Source organism: Medicago sativa, chromosome 5, assembly GCF_051527215.1.
Source record: "Medicago sativa cultivar Bolivia chromosome 5, Bolivia_mono, whole genome shotgun sequence".
NCBI classification, from domain to species: domain Eukaryota; kingdom Viridiplantae; phylum Streptophyta; class Magnoliopsida; order Fabales; family Fabaceae; genus Medicago; species Medicago sativa.
The window spans coordinates 42361573-42374932 of NC_140753.1; the positions used below are offsets into that span (position 1 = coordinate 42361573).

General features: G+C 36.2%; 1 pseudogene across 1 annotated transcript; it reads left to right on the forward strand.

Moving 5' to 3' along the window:
- Positions 1 to 666: 666 nt before the first annotated feature.
- Positions 667 to 11281, forward strand: LOC146922216 (uncharacterized; annotated as a pseudogene). Its single transcript, XR_015012402.1, has 2 exons — positions 667 to 1341; positions 11021 to 11281. The product of XR_015012402.1 is annotated as an uncharacterized LOC146922216 (transcript).
- Positions 11282 to 13360: the final 2079 nt, after the last annotated feature.

Below are 13360 nucleotides of genomic sequence, written 5' to 3' on the forward strand. Positions count from 1 at the left end.
AAAATGGGAAATATGGCATAAAATTGGTGAGTTGGCTACAACCTAATTCCACCCAGTAGAAAATCACCTAAATACCCTTATGAAGATATAGAATATAGAATAGATATAGAATAGATATATCATATAATTATTGATCTACATCTCAACAAATGAAAATTGATATCACAATATGACCTAACCATGGTTGAAGATTTCTTAGTCGACCAACCAATTCATAATTTCAATCCAAGCCAGTAAGAACATTAACAATTTTCATTGACACTGATATCTTAACAAGCTTAACAAATAACAAATGCCAATGTCTATATATTTATCTTATTAACAAATAACAAATGCCAATGTCAATATATTTATCTTATAGGACGAGAGAAACGTATTACTTACAATGAATGTCATGGTTTCGTACATTGTTATTGTTAAATTATAAACCAACAAACCAAAGTCAATCAACTAAATTAACAAATGCCAATGTCTATATTTTTATCTAGTATAGGACAAGAGGGACCGTATTACGTACAAGTTACAACCGCGCATGTCCTGACTTCAATCCGTACATTGTTTTAATTCAATAAACCAACTAACCAAGTCAATCAATTATATCAAAATAAAAAACCAATCAATTCTAAATTACTATAATATAATGTAGGAAGAACAAGAGCCTATACGCTTATTTATTACCATCATCAGCAGGCAAATTTTTTATACCAAAGAGTTGCAGCTTCAAACATGAACCCAACCAATCTTCATAAACTGAAAGTTGCAGCTGAAGAGGGTAGGATAAACCTCCTCTATGAAGTAATTGAAGATGACCCATCCATTTTAGAAAACATAGATTCGATACAGTTTGTTGAAACCCCTTTACATATCGCTGCATCAAAAGGGCATCTCCCTTTTGCGATTGAGGTTATGAACTTGAAACCTTCGTTTGCTTGGAAGCTCAATCCGAAAGGATTCAGCCCAATCCACCTAGCTATGAAAAAAAACCATAAGAATATGGTGCTTTCTTTTGTGGACATGAACAAGGAACTTGTCAGAATCAAAGGGAGGGAAGGCTGGACTCCTCTTCATTCAGCAAATTATAGCGAAAAAGTGGACCTTTTATCTGAGTTCCTCATTGCTTGTCCGTCCGAATTCCATTGAAGACATGTCTGCGAGGGGTCAGACTGCTTTGCATGTTGCCGTGAAACATACAATTACAAGGCTCTTGATTTTCTTGTTTGCTTTCTTAAGAAAAATATCAAGAGAGGTGCTAGGGAGTTAGAATATAAATTGCTAAATCACCAGGATGAGGATGGCAACACCATTTTGCACATTTTAGCAAAAAATAATCACGACTCACAGGTAATCAATTGTCAAAACTTGGAAGTTACTTATAAATCGTAGGTATTCTACTCAATGATTTTACAACTTACAACAATCCTTTAGCAGTATTAAAAAAAAAAATTAATGGTTTGTTTAAAAAATTGGATTTTAGTGGACATTGTGGTAGTTTTTAGTGAGCATTTAACATTTAAATGTTTTTCTCCACGATAGTAACGGATCCAGAAATTTGAGTAGGTGGAGGCAAGAGTTATTACAATAATTTTTTTTTTTTGTAAAAAACACATCAATGTATAAGTAATAAAATAATAAGATAACTATTACAAAGTAAAAATTCAGACTAAGAAAATTATGCTATTTTATATCTAGAAAATTAAAAACGTCTAAATATTTATGAACTATAACTCTACGTGTATTTTTATTTTAAAATTATTATATGATTTTGTTTTTTTTTTTATTTTCAACACTACCTCATACAATTTTTGTATGTAAATGACCAAACAAGCATTAAACAATTTATCTGTTTTTTTTTTTTGTGGTGAAACAATTTATCTCTCATACCATTATGTATGTAACTATTGTAACATCCCGATTTTCGCTAGATTTATTTTATTATTTATTATGTGTGTTTATATATGTTCGTATGTGATTATTTGTCTTTGTGTATTTTAATTGGAATTAGTGAAATTTGGTGTTAGAAGGGTATTTTAGTCATTTCGGACTTGAGGGTATTTTAGTCTTTTGGAAAAAAGGGTAAATTAGTAATTTCACTGTGAGGATTATTTTTTTGGTGTTTTAAGTGGAAATGAATATTTTTGCTAAGTTACTAGTGAGTTATGGTAATTAATTATGAGCCGGTAACTATTCGTTATTTTTACTCGTAAGTGAGTAGAAACTTTGTGAATTAGTTAATGAGAACTTTGAGCCCATTAAGACATTTGAGGGTTGAGCCCATTTGTGTAGAGCCTATATAAACTCTAGTCTTTAGAGGAATTAGGGTTTTACACTCATTTCACAAACTTTTGAAAGAGGTTGAGAGAGAAAGAGCTAGAGAAGGAGAAAAAGGGTTTTGAGATAAGAAGAGCTTGGAGAGCAAGAAGAGGGTAGTGATTCAAAGAGCAAAAGTGAAGCTAAGGCTAGGTTTGTGCTCAATTGAGGTAAGGGGGATAATGTTCATTCATAATTTAAGCTAGAATCTCTTTTTCTACTAAATTTCATAAGTGCTTATTTTGTGAATTGAGATTTTATGAAATTAAATGATGAAATTCGTGTTCCTTTTTCATGTAGAGTTATGGGTGTGATAAACTTCATGAATTAGTGGTGTTATTATCCTAAACTTCATAGTTGTTGTTGTTGTTGAGTTGTCTTCATTATTTTTAACTATTTGAGTTAAATTCATGAATTGAAGTGTGATTGTTGTTGAAGCATGTTTGAATTCATTTATGTTTATTTATGCTTATGTGCTGATGGGTGTTGAATTGGTGTGGTTGGTTTGAAGTTGGAATGAGAAATGAGAAAAATGGCGGTTTTTGGTGAAAATGAACTAGATGATGATTTTGGGACGAATTGGTGTTTTAATTTGATGTTTGTTGTAACGCCCTATTTCTATTAAAGCGATAAAACACGCAAATAAAGCATATATTCAAGAAATAGACGCTATGTCTCAACAAAATCCAAAGCATCATGCATATATATAAATATCTCAACAGTCGCAGCAGATACAAATCATACGTCTCCAAAATATACATGCCATGATCAAATCACATCATCATATAAATACTCCAAATCCCGACAAGTGGGTCAATTCTCAAAATAAAACAAATCCAACAAAAGCATAAAGACACCGACAACCTAATCAGAGCCTAAACCTACGACTCCAACACGATAACGGAGATTAGCTCCCGCTATTCAAGCACTCACAAAAAGCGAACTACTCCTGCACAGTGTCTACCCATCCACACAGACGTAGGCGGTCAAACCACTGGAGGTTAGCTTTACATCAATCATAATCAACATATGAAACATAAGCATTCAAGGAATCATACATATCACATATACATAACCATCCCTCCTAGAATACTAGCAACACATGATTATTATCCCCCATTACTTGCACCTCAAGCTATCACATTATTATCATAGCATAACAGACATATTTGATCTTTAATCAAGTCATCGACAAGAGTTCATCATTTATCAACATCAATCAATGAAAATATTACTCACCTCATTACTCATCTAGCATACTTAACTCAACAAGTACAATTCATCATTTCAAGTTATAAGCAAGCAATTATCATTATCAAAGAAATCACCACATCATATGTATACACATATACAATTCTCACCTCATCATTATTATCAAATTAATTATCATCAAATAGGTTCACCAAGTGTATAAGCACAAACAATAAGACATGTAATTAGAGCATAATTCAATTATTCACAACCATCAACAAAATCCACCAATGTACATATACATCAATCCACGCAATCACAACATTCACCCAATTTCACCAATACACAAATTCATCAAGTCACATATTCAATTATGACACGACTCATCAATTACTCAAATGAATGTTCTAGACTCTTCTAGATGCATGCGGTACCGTCACCAACAACGTCTAGGCAGTCACCCCATGATTCCAACTGCACATTATATGTAAGAGTACACCTCCTCTTACAATTCAACTATGTAAAAGTACACCTCCTTTTACATGTCTCATATGACTCAATATGACTATGATGCATGGACATACAAGCAAAGACCCAATAATGCAAAAACTCCAACATATATATTCACCAACAACAATGTAAAAGTACACCTCCCTTTACATTAATCAACTTCCACAACAATTGCATTTCAAGTATTTACGTCCACACAATCAATCAAGTCATAATTCAATTAAGAGTCATCACCACATTATCATTAACATAATCATCATCATAATTTTCAACAATCATCAACATCATCATCATAATTATCGACAAACATCAACATCATCATCATCAATCAACATATATGCATTAATCAACATCAACTATATCATATAGTTCAACAACCCCACACCATTTCTCACAATTCATTTAATGGAGAAAATACAACACATTATGATAAACATCATATTCAACACCTAATAACCATTCACATATCCTCATTTAATCATATAAAACTATCCACAAAAGATTTATAAGGGAATCGGCTTTAAGGAACCATTTTCGATAAAGTTTGTATCAAGTTGTAAAAACGACTAACATTGACATTTTTCAAAGCAAAGTAACTTGTTCAAGTTTTGAAAGCTTACAATTCATTCTTCATCAATCATATAAGCATAAACATAGGCCTCTTAGAACTATCAAGCATTAGTTCAAAGTTCCACTAAGGTTCATTTGAGAAAATCCCAAGTTCGTCTCATAATTACTCAATTCAATGTAAAGCACCACAAGAACTCATTAGACCTTTTAAACAAAGTTATTTCTTTCATAAAAACACCCCTAGATGATTAGGATAAAGTTCCTACACTTAGGAATAAGTTTGGAAACAATTTGATTGAAGAAAAATGCATTTTAAAAGTTTCTGGTCAGGCAAAATCGTAGTATATTTTCATCCATCGTAGTACGATTTTTCCAGTGCGAAAACACTCCAAAAACTGGTCAAAATCATAGTACGATGCCAAAAATCGTAGTACGATGGCTGCCTGACTGACAACATCAGATTTTCCAATTTTCACGTTTTTGCGCGTAAAATCCAAACCGTTAACCCGTTTTCGATGCCGTTTTCGCCTACGCGCTCCTGACACTTAGCTCTATCATAATCTATAGAAAAATTCAAGTTTCAACCACCCCAAAATCAATTTCCAGAACCTCACATAATCACTTATTTGCAAAACGCTTAAACACCGACATTTCACACGAAAAACCCGTTTCTCCCAAACGACTCGACTAACACAATCACAACATGAAAACAGAAATTCTACCAAGTCTAAATCACCCAACAACACCAAAAACTCAGCCAACACCTTCATATATCAAAAGTTCATTTTGGTCCTTCACATGAACAACTCAACAAAATTCACCAATTCACCAAAACTCTCACAATTTTCAACAACAACAACAACAAATCTCATTATAATTCATCAATTCATGATACCCAATGCATCAATTCATCAACAACACATCTAACAACAACAACAACAACATCTAATCATGAAATCATCTACAATTTAACAATCACAACTTCATTCTTCATCAATTTCACACAAAAACATATCATATTCATATATACCCATTTTGACATACAAATTCAACAACAACAACACAATTATCATTCAATTCATGTACATAATCATATCATCACAATTAAGCACGAATTTCTACAACCAAATTCAAATCAACCACTTATTCAATTAAGCACATAAGCAAAAGATTAAGGAAGAAGCTACAACTAAAGATTATGATTGAATTCTAACCCCCTTACGTTAATTCTTCACAAACTCAAGCTAAGGCTTCCCTTTAGCACCAATCCTTGAATCATCTACCTTCCTCTAGCTCTTTCTAGCTTTCCTCTTCTAACCCTTTCTTCTCTCTTGCTCTTTCTCTCTCTACCTCTTCTCTCAAAATTGTGAAATGATTATGTAAACCTTATTTTCTCTAACAACTAGAGTTTATATATGCTCTACATAATTGGGCTCAACTCACAATGCCTTAATGGGCCTAATCCATTACTAATCTAATTCAAAATGTTTCTACCCACCTAACGGTAAAATGTAATAATAACGGTCATTTACCTGTTATGAAATAATTTACCACAACTCTCTAATGCTTAGTAAAATAATAATGGCTCTAACTAAGCACTAAAAATAATCCTCATCAATTTACTAAATTACCCCGACTCACAAAATGACCAAAATACCCCTGAGTCCAAAATGACTAAAATACCCTTCTAACACCGAATTCTACAATTCCCGACCAAAAGTACACACAGAGGCAATTAATCACATAAGAGCACATATAAACACATAAATAAATAATAAAACAAATCTAACGAAAAATCGGGCTGTTACATTTGTTATGTTTGTAATCAAGTGTATAAGTTTTGGGGTCGAATTTGGGGTCAATGGGATCGAAAATGGGGTTTTGGTGTGAAAAGAGATGGTTTTCCCGAGAGGAAAAACCAGAACTCAGAGTTGTTGTCTGGTGCAACTCGCGAGGCGAGCCTGTGGCGAGCTAGTGACGAGTTGCCCAGACAAGCACCCATGCTTTTTTGTCGTTGTGGGTCGATCTGGAACATTCCAAACTGATTCTTTTGATATGATTAAATGTAATTAAGCATTGTGTACGTAAAAGACGACATAGTTTTTTGGACAGAGAGGCAAATTTGGTTGTTGGTGGCGGAGAAGACTGTAGGCAGTAATGGTTATTGGTTCTTGGTTGAGACATTAAAAAACATGAGTGAATGAAAGGAATTGATCTAGGTTTTTTTTTAAGAAGGATCTAGGGGTGTTTGTGTAAAAGACACAAAAATGATGATTTGGATAACCTTTTTTATTGAGAGATCAAAGTGGAAAAAGTACAAAGTGAATTGAAAAAATGACCATTTTCTAAAAGACAAAAAACAGTTGTGCGTCACATTTTTGTTGGATCGAACAGCTGGTCGGACCATACCAATCGGACCGGAGTACGACCCAAGTCTATTTATAAAAGAAAAATTGTTTTATTGTCTTTGTTGTGTCATAGCCCATTTTTCCATTAAAAATATGAGTTTTACTTTTCCCACCCTGTGCCTTTCCTTGCGCACTCTATTTTTTCCAATTTTACCCCTGGTTCGGATTTCGTTTTCCGAAGTGTATTGTTAATGTTTTCCATATCTGTTCGGATTTTAAAATCCGCAATGGTATTTTTCCAGAACTTTTTCAATTTTAAGCTTTGAAATTCGTAAAATAAATGCAAATAAACATATAAACTAGAAATAAAAGGACAAAAAGATAAAAACAACTCATTTTATTGATATTTGAATAATACATTGCAATAATGTTGAAGCTTTTTAAGCTTATTACATAAGAACTTAAAACTCTTCATAATCTTATTACATAAGACCCTAAAACTATTTCTAGGGGGGAAGCTATATCAGTGGCTCCGGCTGATAGGACATATCAGTAGCTTCACTGTTGGTAGGGAGACAGAGGGGAAACAAGGGCCTCTGAGGAGCAAGAGACCATGATGGTCAAACTTACGCCCAGACAGACCAACCTCACACCCAGACTAACCCCTTCCCTATTGACCGATCATATGACCCCTGATGGATTTCCAAAGAGACCTCTTTCTATGAAAGGCCAACGATAGAAACACATCGTTGTAGAAATGGAGAAGAGGAGAAAGAAGAGGGTGTGAGAAATTGTGAGGAAATGAGCCTATTTATAGGGAGGGAGGGTAAAAAAAGGGTGTGAAGGCCATCAATGCAGTCAAAAAAACATGTAAAAATGCGTTTTTTGACTTGACCAACCTTTGAAAACGTTTTCTTTGTGGTGCAGACCACCGGCCAAAAGCTTCTGGTGCAGTCCGAAAAATATAATCCGGATTACATATAGATTCTGGATTTTATATTCTGGAAAAATACGATCATGGCGTGAAACAAAGGGAAACTTGGGACTTTGTGTATGGTGAAGGTTGGTTCGGATTTTAGAATCCGGATTGCTTCAGCATTGGATTATTTTATGTGACCTACATTGCACCGATAATTTTTGTGGTCCACAATGCCCAGATACCTCTATAAATAGGGGTCCCTGTTTTCGTTACAAGTAAACTACACCAGAAAAAAAATCATGTAACTCCCTGGCTTTGATCCGAACACCAAGATAGCGGCAGTCTACTACAACGGTGGAACACCACCCCATCTGTTTAAGATTCGCAATGATGTCACCCTCTCTGGGCTGAAGGATGAGCTGGATCAAATCAACCGTCAACTCAACCATAGAGACACGGGAGGGTGGTCAATGTTGAATATCGATGTCCATTGTCTGACTCAGCCGGATCTCTTCGCTTCAACCGGATGAAACTCACAAACGACGACGACGTGAGAACCATGTTCTCTGTCTTTGGTCAGCACAGTACTAAAGGACCGATCGAGTTGGACGATTCGTTGGTTAGATCTGGTGAACAAATTCTGAAAAGTTTGCACCGGCCCAAGAACTACGAAGAGATCAGGGCTCTGCTGGAGGGACCCGAGGAAGAAGTTAGTTTAGATGATCCGTGATAATGTGCTATGTTTTAATTAATCGTGTGTTTTATGTTGTTTTAATTGTGTGTTAGTTATGTGTTATTGAATTAAGTTGTTGCATTATGTTTTGAATAATATATATTATTTAAACTTTCATTATATTTTAATTTACGTCAAAGATGTTCATTTAATCGATAAAATAACCAACGATATGCATTCCGGATTATGAAATCCGGATTCACATAGGGCATAAGTGTATTCCAGATTATTAAATCTGGAACACCTCAGCATAGGATTCTTATGCATGGACCACATTACAGCATATGATTCTTTTGTACGGACCACATTGCACCAAGAGTTTATGTGGTCCACAACATCCAAGGACCTCTATAAATACACCCTCTCTGGTTTTCAGCTTCAATACCAGCAAAACACACAAAAACACCAAAGAAAACCAAGCAAATTTTTGTCATTAAGCTGGGGATCTTTCTCATGCGGTCGCAAATAGATAGCTCTCTATTTGACTGCGTGATGAAGATCTTCAGCATGATGTCAAAAATATAAAGATACTCCTTGCTGCCTCATTCATAGATAGATAACTCAAAAATATCAAGAGGTTGCTGTAATAACCCGCTTATTAGGAACCGACGTAAAATCTGAAAGGGATAAAAATGCGCACATTTAAGGCAAGGGGCATTCATGGTATTTCACGCGTTGAAGATATTTATGTGGTATAGAGCCAATATTCTTCATTATTCTCATCACTTTCTCTCACTAGGGTTTGAAGAAAAATTTTGCTCTCCATTCTCTCTAAAAATCGGTCCACTTCTTTCCTCTCTACATTCAATCTTCACTTAATCTTTCTTCTAGTTAGAATCAAGTAAGAGTTGGTTAGAACTAAGGGTGTTTGGCTAGGAAAGTTTTGAAGCAAACTTCTCTAACTTGGATTCTCTTGTTTAGAGCTTTTCTTGCTAAGGTTTTGGTGTGAAGTCTTGGAGGTTTTGAGCTTCCTTTCAGTTGTATAAGGTGAGTTCCTAGTTAGTTTTCCACCCATGGGAAATTATGATTAGGCTTGTGAGAGAGATATAATTTTCTAGGGTTTATGTATAAAGATATGATTTTCCTTTTTATATCAAGCCTACTATACTTGTAAATACTTGTGCCATGACTGTTTTATAGACTTTATATGATCACTAGAGTCACAACATGCCTTGGGACTCTTGGTTTAGAGGATTTTGGGTCAAAAACATCAATTATGCAGGTGCTGAACTGTCAACACTCGCAAGAGAAAGCAAGAAGCTCGCAATGCGAGCAGAAGAGCAAAACTGGGGGTTTGCTCGCCACTGTGGGTTGAGCTCGCCACTGCGAGTAAGCTCACTCGCGAGGCGAGTGAACAGTGCCCAGCGCATTGTTGCTCGTCTCACCTCAATTGTTGTCCTTTGGTTCGTTTTCTTCCGTGCAGTCTTTTATATTGGTAAACCCCTCATAACAAGACTCCAAGGCATAGGTTTTGAAATGATTTAATGAAAAGTGAAGCAAGTATCTGATTTGTATAGTAGAGCATGATATGCGAGAGGAATGCTAAGCTTTTATCGGGTAGCAAGTAATATCTACTAGAAGGAATGAACTAGAGCCTCGATATAGATTGTCGAGAATTAGAATGATAGTCTTGAATGCTTAAGTATGTTAAGATGCGAAGAATATTTTCTACGCTCATGAACAAGAATGAACATGTATGTAAGTTACCACCAAGGGATCGATCAAGGATTCCGAGGTTAAGGAAATAACTTGTATAGTTTAACCTTTCATGTATGCAATGAACAAACTATAATAAGATGTAGGTGTTCGTGTTTCTTGTTATCCACGCCAGGGGGGATACGAGAAGTTCTCCAAGGAGAACGGTTCAAGCCGCAAGGGACCCGCACGACACTGAGGGAGTCTGATGTACCCTAATTAGGTTTCATCGGTCATGTTCGGATTGTACTCGGGGTCACTCCACCCGGGGCTCTCCGTAAAATGAATCAAGATAATGTTTGTTTGATCAATGCTAACATAATAATTATGAATATAACTATGCATGATTATGATGTTAGTCATGTACAAGTACTGGAATAGAGCAAGGAAAGAATATTATGCCGAAGACGATCTTAGGTTACCCTGTTCGTCCGGTATAGTTTCATGTCATGATTGTTACATGTTTAGGCTTAGATGCGTTTAACGTATCTTAGCAATGAGGTTCTAGGATCCCTTGACCGTCATGACACGTATGATGTTATCAAAGCCTATAACAAGTTAAGAAGAATGTAAGACGGATCTAGTATGCACATCCGTCTAGACAAACATGACCACACACGTATAATCAACCGGCATGTTGTATTTTAAGCATGTGGTAACCATAGGTTTCCCCGAGGTTATCACTAGCCTAGGGCTAGAAAGAACTCACTGAGGCATTATGTCTCACCCAACTCCTTATTTGTTCAGGTTCACAGGTTTCTCGAGGAAAAGGTAAAGAAAAAGCCTTGGATTGATCGTGTTTTCATGGAATCAACTTAGTGTGGATTATAGATGCATATGTTATATTATGAGAGATGTTGTTACAAACTTTGTATTTATACTTCGTTTGGCAAACTATGGTGTAATAATGTAACATAGAAACTTTGGGATGTCGTTGTATCTAAACTCTCGACTTGATGTCATATTCTGTATTGTATAATTAATGTATCCAATATCAGTTTTAGCGCACATTTGAATATTCTAGACACTTTCAAATTGGGCGTTACAATTTGGTATCAGAGCAGGTCGTTTCATATCGTGCCTTGGGTCATTAAGATTACATTCCAAGTAGTTGTTCTTTTTGTGTTTAGGATATTTGTCCTCATTGTTATATTTGGTTGAAATTGATCACTTTGACTTAAATATGACAGTTAGAGCGAAAATGTCAGGAGCACGAAAAGGACGAGGCCGGCCAAGAGTTAATCAGAATGTGGAGGAGAATGTTAACCCTGATGCTCATATGTGGGCACAGATGATGCAACAAAATCAACAGATGATGCATATGATGCAACAACAGATTCAGCAGAACGCTCAGTCTCAACAGCAGTGGGCTGCAGCTATGCAGCAAGGTCCGGGAGTGCATCAGCCGCATCCACCGCCTCCAGTTGTGGGAAATCCAGCTTTCCGAGAATATAACCGGAATCTATATGTAATAGAAGTGAACTGGGAGAATTTTAAACAAGTGATGAAAGAGAAGTATCTTCCTTTGTCGTTCAAGGTCAGGAAAGAGCAAGAATTTCATCACTTGAAGCAGGGCCATATGTCGGTGATGGATTTCACCAAGAAATTTGAGGAATTGTCTCATTACTCTACTCATAATGAGTATGCGGGCAATGAGATGTGGAAAGTCAATCAGTATAGGAATGCTTTAAGAGGTGAAATCTACGCAGTGGTCAGTCAACAGAGGTTGACAAATTTTGATGAAATGGTGCATAACAGTTTGGAGGCTGAAAGAGTTTTTGATAAGGAAGCTAGAGAAGGTTCTGGGGCAAGCGGGAGGAATAAATGTAACTTTGTTGACAAGTATCATGAGAAGCTGAAACCTAAGGGTTCTCCACAGAGAGGGAAGCACACAGGTCCACCCAGGACTAATCCAACTTGCAAGAAGTGTGGAAAGGCTCATCAGGGAGAATGCAGGATAGGCACCGGTAACTGTTTCGCATGTGGTCAAGCAAGGCATTATGTGGCAGATTGTCCAACTAGAGGGAACAAGGGCAAAGGAGTAAGTACCACAATGAGTAAAGGTAGAGTGTATTCACTTGATGGGAAGAAGGCACAGGCTAACGAGGACTTAATCGGCGGTATGTGTTTCCTTGGCCAAAATCCTATTAGAGTTTTGTTTGATTGTGGTGCATCATTTTCTTTCATTTCCTTTCAATGTGTTGAAGCCCTTTAGTTATCTGTTTCATTATTAAATCCTCCTATGATGGTAACTACAACCACCGACGGAGGTATTGTAGCGAACTATGTTTGTGAGAACTGTCCCATCACCGTATCTAGCAAGACGTACTATATAGATTTAGTGTGTCTTCCTATGAAGCAACTTGATGTGATATTAGGCATGGACTGGTTGTCAGCAAATCATGTATATATAGGGTGTGCGGAGAAAAGTATTTACATGCCTACTAGTAATACGGTGGAAGGAGTAGCCTTGTCGGAACTACTTAAGCATACTTACCAGATGGTTCAATTTATTTGTGCTCGGAATAAGGGTTTTTATGTTATTCTCACTGTGACTTCAGAGTTAGATTTAAGCCTTAATGATATTCCAATTGTTAGTGAGTATCTGGATGTTTTTCCGGCCGATATCACAAATTTGCCACCAGAAAGAGAAATTGAGTTTTCGATTGATTTGATTCCGGGAGCCGGGCCAGTGTCAGTAGCACCTTACAGAATGTCTCCCTTGGAACTCAAAGAATTGAAATCCCAATTGGAAGATCTTATCCAGAAGCATTTCATCAGACCTAATGTATCTCTTTGGGGTGCACCGGTTTTGTTAGTCAAGAAGAAAGATGGCAGTGCGCATTGATTATCGTCAGCTGAATAAGGTGACCATCAAGAACAAGTACCCTTTGCCGAGAATTGATGACTTACTTGATCAACTTAAGGGGGCATCAGTGTTCTCGAAAATTGATCTCAGGTCAGGATACCATCAGATTCGTATCAAATCTTCAGATGTGTCCAAAACAGCTTTCAGAACGCGTTACGGATATTATGAATTTTTAGTTATGCCATTTGGTGTAACTAGTTCTCCAGCAGTTTTCATGG